General features: G+C 37.9%; 1 long non-coding RNA gene across 1 annotated transcript; it reads left to right on the top strand.

Moving 5' to 3' along the window:
* The first annotated feature begins 802 nt into the window (after positions 1 to 802).
* On the top strand, positions 803 to 11,059 carry LOC135327135 (uncharacterized). The gene is made up of 3 exons (XR_010387200.1): positions 803 to 941; positions 2,599 to 2,761; positions 3,559 to 11,059. It is a non-coding gene; the product is annotated as an uncharacterized LOC135327135 (long non-coding RNA).
* The last annotated feature ends 823 nt before the right edge of the window (positions 11,060 to 11,882 follow it).

Raw genomic sequence — 11,882 nt, 5'->3', positions numbered from 1 at the left:
ATATGGTGAGGAGCTTGAAAAACGAAAGCATCAGATCGTAGGACAGAAGGGACCACCTAGAACAGCAAGTCCAGTCCTCTAATTGCATGAAAAAGATAGAAGAATCCTGAAGCATTCACAGAACATCTACTCCAAACACCCCCTCAAACCACAGGCCACAAAACACTTCCAATACCCTGTCACAGATTTAAGACGTACTAGTAAAAGACCAACAGCCACAGCTTTAATGTGCCACAGGAAGGAACATGATGAAACGCTTATTTATTTTATTACAAATACTTTTAAACTAGGGTAATTTGTTGTTTTTAAAGAACAGTCCAGATAATCTATATGACCACATGAAGCCACAACGCAGCTTCACTTGCTATGCTGAATTACATGTGGAATTAATTTGACCTTCTGCATAAAACTAACACAAGTCTTAAAGATGCATAGGATAAAGATATATATAGGAAATGATTTGCTGCTTTTTGATGAATTGCAGGGTTGTAAATGGTTTTGTGTGCTCTCTCTCTGAAAAAGTTTAGAGAGCCTCAACAGTTCTTTCCATTCCTTCGGGTCAAGGATACAGTTTTTAATGTGCATTATTGAATTTTTAATTCCTTTAATAGCTAAAGAATATAAAGTACAGAGGGCAGGGCAGTAAAATCACTGGGAGGCAAGAGAAGAGAATGAATACTGTATTCTTTGCAATGTTATACTACGCTCTGCTATTCTCTCTAGGCTCTTTCTTTTCTTTGTCCTCTTCATCACTGTATCGCCATGTGTGGCTTGGTTTCTCTTGTTCTTTCCCCAGAAGACCCTTCAGGACAACCTTGGTAGCCTGGAATCAGCACCTCCCGCTGCGACACAGACCTTCCACCTTCAGTCTTGCTATCTCTTCTGTGCACCTTTAGATAGTGTTGATGATGATGACATCTTTGCCTGTCTGCCTGGCCAACGTAAGTATGTACAATTAGAAAGAGCGTGCCCAATTAGGAAATGACTGTACTATTCCGCAGTTTCCCAGCAATTAAGTGTATCACAGAAAGACTGAGGCAAAACAAACATGTAAAAATAGAAACTACTTAGGATGATTTTCTTCATGTACATTTAATGGATACGGGGCTTCAGCAAATCACCTGTGAAAAGTATTTTAGAGTAAATCTCAAAATGCCTATTTTGAGTGTTAGCCTTGCAGTGCCTGCAGAAGACCTGCCCAGTTCAGCTCATTCAGAGGACCTAAATCAGGTGTGCAGGCTGCCTAATCAGACAAGTAAGAAAATTAGGCATCTTGAGGGGATGATTCAGTGCTCCCACAGGCTGAACAACAACCTGCCTGGAGCTCTGAAGCCTTGCAGTTAGGGCACTTTGCTGAGAGTAAAGAGATTGCTGACTCCTCTCCCAGAGCTGTTTAGGTGATTTGCATGAGATTTAGAAAAAAAAGAAGAGACTTTAGGATAAGAACATGTACCAGGTTTTCCCTTCCCAGCTGAGTGACCTAACCACTAGGTTACTGAGTTGGTTGTTGTTCTCCTTCCAGCCCTAAGAGAATGATCTGGCTTAAATCTGGCCTTGCTTAAAAAGCAAAGCCTTAATAGGAGGAAAGGAGAGTGTCTAAATGAATCTGGTCTACAACCTGAAGTTTAGGTGACAGCTCGAGAATGGAGGAACATGGTTTGACTCCCCTCAAGCTAAAAAGGCTCAACATCCAAATCTCCTGCTTAAGCTGTTATGCAGAGGGCAGGCTGTATTTAGAAAAGTGAGCTCTGCCCTGGAAAATGCCTAATCCCAGACTGAGATAAGGCAGCCTGAATACCATATGATTAGGAGTGACTCTCCCAAAATCCTGCTTTAGCTGCCTAAGCTTTGGAAAAGGAACAGGTTGGAAGGGCAGATGGACTCTGCTGGCTGGATCCCAACAATTTCCTTGTCAGAAGGAGGGCTGATTCACTCGGTGTAAGCACCTCATTTTATCTGTTGGTTGCATTGGTCAACTCAGAAGTTAAGCAGGCCTCTCTAAATCAGTCTGAAGGGCTATTTTTCTTGGTTTTGGTGCGTCCCAACACCTACAAATGAGTACTTTCATTGAGACTCAAGCTTTTGAGGTATTTAGGTGCTTGAAGTTGTAGATAAGTTCTTCAGGGGACAGGTGAATATGCTCTTGAAATTGGGACTTGAACTGTCAAGCTACTAAGGTGCTTCAGAAATTCTTTCCTTTAGACACATTTGCTTAGAGATTCAAATGTGCCTTCTTGTATAGCAAGAGGAGATGACTGATTTTCTTCTTCGGGGGCTATTTTGATGTCAGCCTTCTGGGTGCTGCCAAATGCATGTTCTTTTCTTTTGCTCTTTGGCTAAAGGAATCCATGAGGGTACTAATAAAGCTAAAGATAACATCTGGTAATTTAACATTGTTCAATCAAATGGCAAATGTGGTAAAAGTTGTTTTAACACATTTCAGGACACAGCTACCTAAGGGGATCATATCCCAAAATGGCTATAATGAGGATAGAATAAACTGTTAGGAACAACAGTGCTGTAAAAACTTCCAAACAGAAATTCATCATGTTACATGGTTCTTGGAAATAGAACCCATTTCTTTTCTTCCAAATTCAGCTCCTGCAGCGCTCTATAAACCATCTGGTGTCTTCTAGAAAAGGAAAAAATTGAACGACATCTGTCCTTAGCATGGTGAAGAGGGAAAAAAAGAAGATACGGTCATATCCCAGAAAGAGAAAATTCATTTCAACTTCAGTAAAAGCTGTGTGTTTCTTAACTGGTAATGGTATATATGCAGAAAAACTTCTCTTTGAATTTTTTTATGCAATTTATTTCTGTGTACTCCACTGATTTACATGCAAACACACCTGAAGTCTCTCTTACATAAAAAGACTATGCTGGATCAAGCTCTTTGAAAAATGAGGTCATTCAGTTGTGTTCATACAACCTCTGGTGCCCATGATTCAGTATATGATGTTCTACTGAAACTCCTAATACATCCTGGGGGGTCTTTCAGCTTCCATACTAGCAATAGTACCAGATGGAAATGCACAAAAATTGATGTTGTAAGAATAGTTATTGACTGATGATGAATAGGTGCATAGTGTATAGAGGATTTATATTCTAATGAACTGTAGAGAATTTAGTATGTGATGGGACCCTAGAGTTTCAGTCAAGAAAAAAGAAGCCTATTAATGTATTTCCTTCTGTCCAGCTTGTTTTTGAAGTGTTTCCCCTACACAGAATTGCCTTCTAGAAAGCTGAATCTCTTCTCTTTTCCTTTCCCATTAGTTTTAGTTGGGATTTTCTATGCCTTATTACAGACATTGGTTTATGCCAGAAAGAACTTGTTTCATAGTATCACAGCTGTAGACCTCTATAAGAATCTCCATTGTAGAGTCGTTGTAATATCATTACTCAGCTATGTGAGAGGGATCTGCTCTGCTGCATCTGCTTGTCCAGGATTTTAGCCACTGATGGCTAAGCAGAACCAAAGGAGCTCAGAAAAGGGCTGCTTTGGTCCAGAGCTGGTAGCAAGCCCTTTTTTCAACTTCTCTGCTATTTCTTCCCCTCCAGCCCTGATGTAGATGTTGCACTCCAAGAGGCAGAGAACCTGTTGATGACCTAAATCCAACCAACTCCTTTCATGAAGTGTTCTGTGGTGATGGCACTCAGATAGATAAGGAGGAAGAAGAAATCTAAGCCCACTACTAGAAGACTGGAAAAGAAGTGGTCAAGAAAGAAATGATTTTCAGTGCTGCTTCTCCTGCTGCAGTGGTGGTAGGTGGAAAGCAGTACTGGGTGAGCAAAGAGTGCTTAAGGGAATCGGAGAGGGCGATGCCTATGATGAACATTTCTCATAGAGGTGAGTGAAATGAGTGGGAAGATACGACATGTGGTGTAGGGGAGCAGGATAATAAATCCATACTTTCATAATCATTTGTGACTAGGCACTCAGGGTGGGATTCATTTGACAAAAAATAGATGTTTTCATTTGAGCTACTCACATTCTGTGACCTTTAGAGCCAGTGGAGAGAGGTAAGCATTTTTTAAAACATTAGCTTGTGTTTTTGTGGCTTTATTGGTTAAGAAAGAAGAGCTAGTTTTTCATATAATGCAAAGCTTTTGCCTAATCCCAAAGAAAGGATTTATTACTACTTTGGCGGGGAGCTGTGCTGGAAACTCTTCCCACTTCAGTTCCCTGGACAATGTCCTCCTCTGAAATATGGTTTGACTGTTCTGAACAGTCTTGCATTGCAAATTCACACACTGCAATATTGACATCTGGCTTGGCATATGGGATACAGATAGTCCTTGATTGCTGAACAGCTGTGCTGCTTTGAAAAGAAACAATTGCATTTGAAGAATATGGAATATAGAGTAGGCCTTGTCCTATCCCACACATCTTGCTGACATTTCTTTTTCTAAATTACCAGTCTGTTTATTAAATTTCCACAGTATAAAAAAAAACCAGAATTTATACAAGACTGAAGTAGATGGTAATATTGTCAGATATGCCAGCAAACAATCCATCGACAACACATGTTAGGAATCGGTCCATTACAATTAGTCAAGAACAATGCCAGAAAATGATGGGACTGAGTATAAACAAACAAACAAGCACAAAGGAGGGGACAAGAGAAGTACTGAAGGTTTAGCAAATGTTTCCATCGATTTTGTATTTAAAAAAAGCATTCTGATGAAGAAACCAAAAGTTTTAAAACAAACTCAATAACTGCAAGATAGTGAGCTCATTTACACTGTAACCAAAAGTGCTAGTAAAAGTTGCATGTCAGCTGTCACTTGGTCAGGAAATGATCCTCCATAGCAAAGTATTATGCATTCATACAGGGAAGGAAAGCAACTCTTTAGAACCTAAAGTTTTCTCAGTAAAGGCAGGAATGGTCAAACTGATGTATCTTGTTCTGAATTTTGTTGTGTAAGGAATGTTGTAAATTGAAGTTGTTCATTCAGACTTTGCTTTATTTTGCAAACCCTGGTATATATTTCTACAGTTATACCCATTTTCATGATTTGTCATAGTAGGGCTGTATATCCAACTGATATACATTTCACTTACATTTCACCTACAAAAAGGTTTTTTTGCCAGGTTAACTGTAGACACTTTCCATCAGTCCTGTATCTTATGCCATGACTTTTAGATGCATAGTTTTAAAGGCCTTAGGTGCTATTATGAACACCAAGTCTGCCCTAATATGTAACAGTTTCACCCGGTAAATTCTATGTCAGTCATGGTATCTGCTAGAAAGATAGCATGTCTGTAAAAGAAGGTATCTAGTACTGATTTAAAGACCTGAGGACTAGAATTAATTCCACCTGAGTTATGTAAGTTAGCAGTCACTTCAGGCTTTCTCAATAGTCAACAAGAGTAGGTAGTATTGGGGTGAATAAAGCTGAATTTACCTTTTTAAGGTGCCTATTGCATATTCAGGAAGCCTAAGACTGTTATCCTCCTATGTCCATTAAGTGCTTGAAAGCGGGATGGGACAAATCTAGAACGAAGTGGGCCAAAGTTATTGTAGGCAAAATTCTAGCAAAAAGAAATTGAAGAGAAATGTTGCAGAATAATACATTGGCTATACAAGAGACTCTCCTGGCAGCACAACCCTATGACTCATCAGAATAACTAAAAATGTCTTGCAATACAGAGAAATGAGGGGACTGTTGAAACAGAGGAATAATAGTGATTTTTCAAATGAAAATAAATGATTGTTATTTATTCAATTCAGGGTAATCTGAAAGAGTACAGATTTGTACTATTCTAGCAGGTCAGTGCATGATCAAAGCCTTTTAACTCAACAGATCCCTTCACAAAATTTATTTGTACTAAAAAAATTAATGTGACAAAACCCTACAATACCACACAGCCAAACAAACCAAAGATGCGGTTTCAAAGTCTTTTATCTTCTATATTTTCACTCCAGAGCAGATTTCTTTTACCTCTGCCAAGTTCATGAAAGTCTTATATTTTTATTTCATCTGTATTTGTTATTAAGTTGTCCTAGAGTTCGCCTTTTGCTTTCAGTATCTTTATAGAAGCTTCTTACTATAAACTTTAAATATATGGGACACATCCTTCCCTGGATCATTAATTCTTCCCCTGCACCAGGCCGAGTAGGGCAGAAAGCTTGCAGCAAAGACACAAAATGTCTTTCATATCCTCTTCTGGGAAGAAATGCGATCAATGGCTCAACCTCCACATCCAAAGTGTCATTAATTGATTTGGCAGATGACCTCCCAGGAATGCCAAATCTATTCATTGCAGAATCTGTGGTACATGGAATTTCGAAATCTTCCATGTGTTCTTCCAAATTCAGTGCTGCACTGTGGTATAGCAAACAGCTGGGATTCAAAATGTGTTACAGTTTTTATTACAGATTGCAAATAGAGGAATAAACAGCAACAAAAAAGAATACGGGATAGACCAGGTTTCAGTTCTTAGAATGCTGGTGTATTTTTCACTCAAAATCTTAACACTTTCCTATCAGCCTGCATGATTCATGGCTCTGTTGTTCTATTCTCTGTTTTGACACTTGGCTGGCCCATATTAAGATGCTTTAAGAATGTACCATGATCTCTCATTTCACTGAAATATCACAGAGTGTACAAAGGCCAAAGCAAGAGACGGGATATAAGAAGCTCCATATTTAGCTGCTTCACTTATCTTGGCACACATACCCTATTCTCTTCTCCTCCCCTCATGCTAGCAATCAGGTCTTCCTGATGAACTATCAGTTCCTTACTGACAAACACTGACACCATAAGAGGTATGTAGAACTGAAGATTAATAAGTTGTGCTAAGTATTCCTACCAAATATCTACTAGAGGTCAGCTTGATAAGTTATTTAAGGTCCAAATCCCCATATACACAGGAGCTGTTCAAATTAAACCAAAACGGGCTTCTCAAATTAGAAGTATGCTGGGCCTGATCCTGTAAACATGATCAGAGCACAGAAAACTGTGTAGCCAGGATACGCTTTTGTACTGTACGATAGTAATGAAAATATTTGGTAAGGTGAGACTGACACAGATCCTTTCCTGATTTAGGGCAGAGGCTGAATATAGGTTACCCACATGCCCAGGAAAAAGCCCTGTTCTGCTGAGTTGCTCTGTTTCAACTCCTTTGACACAGCTATTTTATTTGGTATAAAAGTCTTCTGAAGGAGGGATCTGAACCTGGGTGTCCCATCTCTTAGGTGAATCCTCTCAGCAGTTGCTTAGAAAACCAGCCTCTTGTTTAGTCTTAAGCAGGCAGTAAGGCAGTCCAAATTCAAGCCACTTCCAGGATCTCCCAGGCTTTTGATTGTTGTGATAACTACATGAAACCTATTCTGTGTTAAGGAGCAACAGGGTAAAAACAGACCCCAGGAACAAATGTATCTCTCCATTTCCACAAAGCTGATGTTTTTTTTTCAGACTTTCTGAGGCACTTCAGTTGTAGTAAATACATAGTCAATTGTCTAAGTAGCAGACTGACATTAATGAGGGGCATGTGGAAATTCATGTCTGAGCCATTCTGATTTCAAGGGATGGCAGACACTTACTTCACCTGGGACTTTTTTTTTAAATCCTGGTCTTGCTTTTTCACTGGAGCAGGCAACATTTCTGACAAGCTTCATGAAGGCATTGGAGATAATTGATTATGGCATTGTCTACTTTTCAAGGTCAAAGCACAAGTTATAAAAGTAGGAATTTTATTTCAGGAACGGATGGCATATATTTTTAAGTGATAAGCCCATAGGATGCTAAATATGTCCTCCTGGAAATTTTAAAAATGTAAACTATCATTACTCTGTTCTGTTCTGCGGTTGCAAGCATTGGTGCCAGAATTTTTTTATGCCTGTGGTAACAAAATCTCTCTCCCTCTCCCTTTGCCCTTAGCCAGCCTTCCCAGGCCAGAAGTTACAACTGATTTTAGGAAGAGGCCTTTTTGCATTTGGTGTACATATACTTGTATACACACATATTTAAGTCCATATCCAGCACAGTGGAGATCACCTCAGCAGGCTCGTTCTTCAAAGCCTTCCATTTAGGGAATTCTCTCCTTGGACAAAAATCTTCTGTGAAATTATGGCTTCTAAAAAAACTGAAGCAGTAGATATGTTTTACAAATGTTTTGAGGTAAAGCTAGGTTTTACTTTTTCCTAGTGAGTTATTTCTGTTTTATACAGTTCTTCCGCATGCATTCTGCATGGGAGAATGTCATTGTCATCACAGAAACACCACGTGAGGAATACTTCTCGCACATGAATATTTCTCATATGTAGATTTTATCATTATTTTTTGTTACATAAAATTCCAGAAACCTGCTTCAATATTCACTGCAGTCAATGCAAAGTCAGTCATTTACTTCAGTGGGCTTCAGATCAAGACAGTGCTGAGAAATGGGTGTAATAAAGACCATTAACACAGAATTGTTTTCTGGACTTGGCATTTTTAAATCATTTCTCTTTGGTTTTTGAGCTACATAGTTCATGCTCAATAAAAAGTGGTTATAGTGTTGTTACACACTGTAACTGAGCCAACAACTTAAGTTGCACTGTAACTAAATCATAACCTTTGGACAAGTTACAAGGAAAATGTATTTGCTTTATTGATTTTTAGTCATTTCTGCACTGATCATTTACTTTAAATACAAAGACTGAAACAAGGATATGAAAATGCATAGTTTTTTAGCCTTTGACTAAATGTCATTACAGCAAAATAATCTTCTGTAGCTTCATATAATAAGTAAGTGATTTAGATTTATTCCTTCATTACCACTTTTTGCAAATATTTCAAAATAGCAGTAGTAATAAACTTCTTTGATTAATATAGATATATCTATTAAGGAATTAGACGAGGGCATGCTTTGATTTTTGTGAATTGTTCCAAGAAATGTAACCTGTATTGTAGTAGCAGCCAGAGGTCTCATACAGACAGGGAAAAAACGTGTCAGAAGTATGTTACAGATTTATTGAGAAAGGGTAACATTGCAGTCTAAATTAGGACAGTTGAATTGACTACATCTTTGTTCTCTTTGTTTTCTGCAAAATTATTCTCTAATTTTGTTGAAATTAAACATATGGTTTTGTTTCTGCTGTTTGATTAACTACAACATTTTTGAAGAGAGGAAAAATCAAAGAGATTTCAAATTAGCTGTGAAAATGCTTGCCCTGTGATTCTTTAAAAATATTTGAACAAACTTTTATTAGGAATTTGAAGGAAGTGATATTATGTGTTTCTTTAGGCACTGTCATCAATCCAAAACAATAATCCTAGCAAAACCCATAGAATTGTATATTGTTCTTTAACGACAAAGCCTGTCTCCCCAGCAGAGCGTTGCACGAGGGAGAGGGTACTCCGTATGAACGTGGCCATAAGGCTTCCAGGCAGAGCTGGTTGCCCTTAGCCAGGTGAAGGGTCTCAGGTCTTTTTGCATGTGGCCACATAAGTATATATGCACACACACATACCAAATGTGGGACACTGTCTGTGAAGAAGTGCTGGTCAGCACAGATTGGGCAGTGATATACTGTTGCTCTCAAAAAACCCTTTTACAGGTAGTACTTTTTCAATACCTATAAATAATGTTCCATTATTACCTGACAGTAATTTACGGAGACTAAACAGATGCCTGTGCCTTTAAAACCTGGTATAAAACATTATAATAAAATTCAGGAAAAAAAAAGTTGGTCAGTCTTGAACAAAAGTCATTGCACATTTTGCTCTTATCTCCAAACCCAGCAATAATAGATCTCATAAATATCTGATTTAGAGGGAAGTTAGACTCAGCTGACAAGTTGCATGAAGCAGTTCAGAAGTGGTATTTGTTTGAAATCAGAACTATCTATCCTTCAATCCTGTAGATAAGGCATCTGCAAAAAAATATGGCATAGGTTCCTTCCCAGGCCACTGTTACTCTCATGTGTCATCTTTACCCCACGTGGTCATATAATGTAGACGGCCTGTGTTCCTAGTATCACGTTTTCTGTTGTTGTGTCTATCTGGTAACTATTTTTTAAAACGCATGATCGTAGAAAAGAGCTGCAACATATTCATTTAATGCTATACACATAAACATCAAAAGTGGTATTTTTTCAGCTCATCTGAACTTGGTCAAGGACATTAGAGACTTTTAAATACTGAAAAAGAACATTTTTCTCATCTGTCTGAGACACTGCTTTGTGAAAATCCACTTTACCATTCTTCTGTCCCCTTGTATTATCTGAGACAAATGTATGGATGTTGTTCCTACATCAGGAAATTATAGACATCTCCTCTTGAAGGGAAGACCAAATGCAAGTAATAAAATAACTGCATTTTGTTAATAAATTAGCAGAGGACTGAATGTTTATTTTTGTTGGAAAAGCAAACCTGGCCTGGAAATGAAAATCAGTCTGAAGCATTGAACTAGGATTGTAGGTTAGAAAAGAAAAGCAGGAAGACATATAAGACATGGGAAATTCATGAGAGATATTGAGAAGAAATGTTTTTGTCGTCATTTTGGAGGCTAAAATATATGCATTTTGAGGTTCTAATAATGATTTACAAAGATAGCTTTTGCTAAAGTTGGAACTCTCTGCAATCTAACAGCCTCATCTGCCTTGTATGTGTAACATTTGAAACTTCTTGTCTAATATAATAAAATTAAAAAAATTTTATGTAACACGAGGGATTTTAACCAATTACCATTTTATGTTATAATTATTACTTGGTGAATGAAAAATTTATATTCTTATTTTAATCTTATCATATGGAGAAATGTCCAAACTATGCAAGTTGTTAAACCTTCTCTGGTTAGTGACTCATGCATGAACTTATGCTCTTTCCCTTCAGAATAATTCCAATCCAATAAAGGAAAGAAAAAAAATGGGAGTGGTGGAAAACTTTAATTTCAGACTACATGTTGTTCATGAACTGTTTGTTTAACTCTATTTGTATTGGTTGGGTTGATACCTGTGTCACATGATAATGTTTTTTCTTCATGATTGGAAGCTAAAACTGAATCACAAAACAATTACTAGTGACTAATAAAAAGCACTCTCATTTTCTTTATCTAGTCACAATAGCAGTTGAGAAACTTTGAGTCCTGAACTTTTCTGGAATAACCCAGCAATTGTCTAAATTCTCAGAAAAGAGAATACGGTTGAGAGTAAGCTAAACTGGCCATGTCTATTCACACATACAGGTATGGACACACACAAATATACAGATATATTTGCCACAGACTGACTGTTCAGATAACATTTCTTTTTAACCTACTCGTTTTTAAGATATGCTTGAAGAATAGGGACCACTAAGCTTCCAGACTAAAGTCTTCATTAATGTACATTCATTCTTTTACGACCAGGAACTTATAAGTGCAACTTGATGACGTTCAATGTTGACGCACAAATACAGAAGTAACTTAAATTGCAGGCGAAAGTCCTGTTTGCACAAGCAAATCCTGCAGGAAAGAACTTAGAGAAACAACAGTGCAAATCCATTGTGCGTTGGCTTTTTAAAGTGGAACCTCCCTGGGAAGTTGGTCCTGAATGATTTTCTGTTAATTATCTTTTAATTACGCTTTCTACCTACAGTCATTATTGTGTCTCTCAAGGAAACATCCCAACAGAAGCCTGTCATGAGTATCTAAAGATGCCATATAGTAGGAAAGAGATCATAACCAGGGTGAATGAGCACCTCAGCTCTTCTGACGCCATGAATCCTTTAGGAAGGCTGTTTAAAATCTGATTGCAAGAAGTGTAAGCTGCATTTTTTTAATATATATTTGTGGCTCTACCCTCATGAATCTATGATTCATGACAGGAATGCAGCTTGGATCTCCTGCAATGTAAGCAGCTGCAGATACTTTAAATACTTGGGTACATGTGATCCAGCAGCTTGCTATAAATTTG

This window comes from Dromaius novaehollandiae, chromosome 1, assembly GCF_036370855.1.
Source record: "Dromaius novaehollandiae isolate bDroNov1 chromosome 1, bDroNov1.hap1, whole genome shotgun sequence".
In the NCBI taxonomy this organism is placed as follows: domain Eukaryota; kingdom Metazoa; phylum Chordata; class Aves; order Casuariiformes; family Dromaiidae; genus Dromaius; species Dromaius novaehollandiae.
This window is presented reverse-complemented; position numbering and strand designations above follow the sequence as displayed.